This window comes from Adiantum capillus-veneris, chromosome 27, assembly GCF_014529385.1.
Source record: "Adiantum capillus-veneris isolate H3 chromosome 27, ASM1452938v2, whole genome shotgun sequence".
Lineage (NCBI taxonomy): Eukaryota > Viridiplantae > Streptophyta > Polypodiopsida > Polypodiales > Pteridaceae > Adiantum > Adiantum capillus-veneris.
In genome coordinates, this window is record NC_140957.1 from 131,218,465 (window position 1) to 131,222,858 (window position 4,394).

The window sequence follows — 4,394 nt, forward strand, 5'->3', positions numbered from 1 at the left end:
GTGAAGGACCCCAAGCCCGCGGCCATTGACTCATCCGCAGAGGAGAGGACGCTTCCCTTGACCTATCCTGTAGGGATTCAAGGGCTCTTGGAGGCCTCTCCATCTGTCGGTTCATCCTTGGGACCGCCAGAAGGAACCACCACTCGGGATGCCATCCCTGAGGTAGAGATTACCCGCTTCTCCTCCATTGTGGTGGGTGGGGAGGAGTTTGTGTTTATGCACGATCTGGAGAAATCCTTTAAGGTTCTCATGGATGAGTGCTTCGCCATCCTCGATGCCCATGGCAAGTTTGAGGTTGATGCCACCACCTCCCATGATGATGATCTCCTACTGCCCATGGGGAATACTTTGGCGGACACAATGGCGATCGCACAAGCCGAGGTGGTAGCGGCCGAGCAGGCCAAGGTCTCTGAGGAGGAGTTTGTGGCCGTGCAAACCATGTGTTTGGCTAAACATGCAAGAGTGGATTCACCACCACCTGCTGCAACACCTGTTTTGCTTGATCGAAAGGGGAAGTCAAGTGTGGATCTTTACTTGCACCCGGATGCCGATGAGTAGGATCGTAGACAAGAGGTATAGATGCTCACTTACATTTGATTGTTACAAATGATTTTGTTAATGTTATATCATAATTCTGTGCCATATCTCACAAAACCCATGTTTTGCAGGAGGTTTTGGAGGTTGACGCCTCGGCGCAACGGTCAGGGGGGAGGAGGACGCCGTTCAGACCTCAAGCGGCACTTGCTCACTACCTCGGCACACTTCCAACTAGTGTCGTGGTGTTTGTCCATGCCGACTACTCTCCCAATGGTTGCTACAACATATTTGCTCTCCGTTCACTCTCCAAGGCGTTGTGTTTAACAACACTTGCCCAATCGGCCAACCTTGTAGTGCTTGGAAAGAAAGATTTTGCAATATCCACTTTCGGTGTTAACTTTCACGGGCACCTTATTGCCCATGTCAGCATGAACCAAGCTGTAGGGGTTAATGACACCCAAGAAATCAAAACCACTTTACTTAATAGGGAGCCACCCGAAAAGGCCAAGCGCCAGAAAATTGTAATTCGAAAGATCCTAAAGCAAAAGCCGGATATCATGTAAAGCATTGATTTCTTTAATGAAACTAATTTTTGGTGTCTACGACTCTTACTTGCAAGGTTTTGAATTTCTTATATGTTGGGCTTCCATTGTGTATGAGAAGCACCATAATTTCTGATATGACTACTAAAGGGTTTGGCAAGCATTAAGATTATTAAAATGCATACTTTGTTATATCTATGCTTCCAAAGTTATGAATGTGCCCACTGAAAATTCTTGGAAGGCTCTAAAATGGGCTACCACAAGGGCACGCATTTGGCCCTTCCATCAGCAAATGAAAGGGGAAAATGCGCGCCCTTGTGGCAGATGATTTTGGACCCATCTAGGAGCATACCTAGGTGCAAAACAAAAAGACAAGACATTAATATGTTTTATCTGCTCATTTGGGGTAATCTTAAGCCCATCTTGGCCCAGATACTGAAAGTTGTAATAACAAACCACAAGAGGAAACTATGTGGCAATCTCTAGCCCATTTTGGAGTATAGGACTGACTTCACAGATGCAATAACCATCCTTCAAAATTTCTATGCTACATGGACTAAGGGGGGATGATTTCCAGATGCATCTACGCTAATTGAAGCATTGAATCAAACAAAATATCCTTATTGCTTGTTAAAATTATCTGGAAACCATTGGAAAGTGTTTGGAATGCACTAGAAAAGGCTGCCACAAGGGCGCACATTTTGTCCATCCATATGCCTCTGGAAGCCCCAAATGCGCGTCCTTGTGGCAGCCAATTTGGGGGCATACCAAGCCATTTTCAACACTTTGTAGATGCTTTTTCCATGCAATAGTGAGTCACATAGCATGTATGCATCAGGAAGTGCATGCCCCACTTAGCTAATGGCTACATACATACGATAGAAGGTAGACAAAACTTGGACCAATGCTACATCGCATGGTACAAAATTAAAACAATACAATGCGCAATGGGGTATACAATAAAAGACGCTTATATTCAAATTCTTCCCAATACAATGCACAGAGTGGGGTATACAATCAAAAGACTCTTGTATTCAAATTCTTCCCAATCTTGGAAGTTCCATAAATACAAAAAGGTTTGATGCCTAATTACAAGCTATTCCTCATGGCGCAAATGGCGAGAAAGCTGCATATCCTTGGGCATAATGGTTACACGCTTTGCATGGATGGTACATAGGTTCGAATCCTCGAATATGCTAGTTAGATATTGCTCTGCTGCCTCTTGGAATGCCTCTATGGCCACGACGCCCATCCGAAACTGAGTGTTGTACAATTGAAAAACCTCCCTGCATAGCCTTGCAAAAGGGGCTCTCTGAATCAAGAGCTCGGTGCTCTTTTGATAGTGGCAAATCTCCGCAAAAGCACGGATGGACTTTCGTACCTTCTGAGGTCGACGTGGAGGTGCATTTGTGGCACGAGTTGGGGCAGCTTGCTTCCTCTTCTTGTAGACAATGCTCTTTCTCTTTTTTTTGTGCACAGGCACTTCCAACACCTCATAATCTGATTCCACCCACTCTCCATCTGATTCGTGCTCTTCACTATTGTGCGGATGTGATGGTGTAGGTCCACTCCCTTTAGGAAGTGTCTTACCCCCAATAGACATGTGAGCCTCATAAGTTTGTATTTTAACGCCAACCCATGGGGCATCTTCATCCGTTTGCGTCTCTTCGGAGCCTTCTGACGGCTGCTTTTGGCTATTTGTTTCTTTACCTTGGTCGCTCTCATCCTCTCTATTGCCATTAGAATCGTTGGAGTCCGATGAATAGACAACAAGGCGATGCTTCCTTCTCTCTTTTGCTGCTGTAGAGGAGTGGCCATGCTGATTTGAAGCTCCAGCTTCATCTGTGTGGACTTCACCTTGAGCTTGTGAAGTTCCAGCTTCTGTTACTGTACCTTTGAGTCGTTGTCCATCCGGCCCCGTTGGATATGCAATCCTTGCCGTTTGTTTGTTCTTGCCATGGTAGCACCTAGTTGGGAAAATGACAAAATGAGCGCCTTCAACCTTTAAATAGGTTTTTTTGAGATTTGGGTCCTTTCACACTATGCGGCCAATTGAGTGAAACTCAAATAAACCAATTGTATTTAACAAGTAAACCTAGATTATGCGGATGGCTGACGCGACGCCCAAACGCTGCCTTTTCGATACTTAGTTGCACGCCAAGCTTCATGGCCCAGGGACGCTCGCGAGCGTTTCCACTTCTCGGATGCTGCAGTGCGGGAGGCATTGTGTAAATGCTTTGCTAACATCGACTCTCTTGCTTTCTCAATAATGTGAGTTCTCCCAAAGGTGTGCCTAAAAAACCAGTTAAAGATCTCTTAGAGGTAGTTGGAGTGTGAACCACCACCACCATGCCGAGTATTCTTGAAGTAGACTCCTTTTGCTCGATAGTGGGACTTCTCCATGCCTTGTGTACTCCATATATCAAACGAACCATAGCGGTCCATGAAGTATGCACCATGCGCATAGAGAATGTGCTAAAACAACCAAGAAGGAGATAAGCCAATAGAAAAGTGGCATTTTCAAACATTGCATATGTATTAAGTCCGTTAAAACAAACCATGTAGTGTGTAATCTTTCTTTCAGACCATCCATCCTTAGCGGCCTTTGTGAATTCATAAAGCACCTTCTTGAACTCCTCTCGCTGCTCAACGGTGTTGCTTGAAAGATTCATCAATTGCACAACCTTTTGAAAGGATGACCATACTAGCTTACGTTGGTTAGAAACCTCCACATTGGGATCTTTGTCCGTCGTGCATGAACAGAAATCTTTCCACAACTCCCACCGCTTCTCATTTGCTGGATCGACACTTGCCTTGGATACCTGCATTGGAGACTTTGACATCTTCTTGAAAAATCGACGAGCCTTGGCTCCATTCATGGAAACCTTCTGTGCCACCTCATATGTCTTTTCCCTACAAGTCTCTGCTACAATGTTCACCCTTGATCGGTAACATCCACAATCTCATTAAGGAGCGTCTCCACCCCCTGCAAGGAGTCTATTGACCGTTGAAGTGGCTTCATTGTGAAAGCATAATCAATGTGATGCTTTAGGATCCTATCAAATATTCGCATAAACGCATGCAATGTAGTAAAGTGAACATTGTTGAGGGAGAAGGGAATTATGGGGTTCCACCCAGGATCTTATCAAATATTCGCATAAACGCATGCAATGTAGTAAAGTGAACATTGTTGAGGGAGAAGGGAATTATGGGGTTCCACCCAGGATCTTTGCTATCCCTATTGGGCACCTGTAGCATATCACGTGAAAGAACCGAAGTTTGCCACTCCCTATTTATATGGTCATCATTATCTTC

General features: G+C 45.0%; 1 pseudogene; it reads left to right on the plus strand.

The window, feature by feature from the left end:
• Positions 1-438: 438 nt before the first annotated feature.
• Positions 439-1,100, plus strand: LOC147422769 (uncharacterized; annotated as a pseudogene).
• Positions 1,101-4,394: the final 3,294 nt, after the last annotated feature.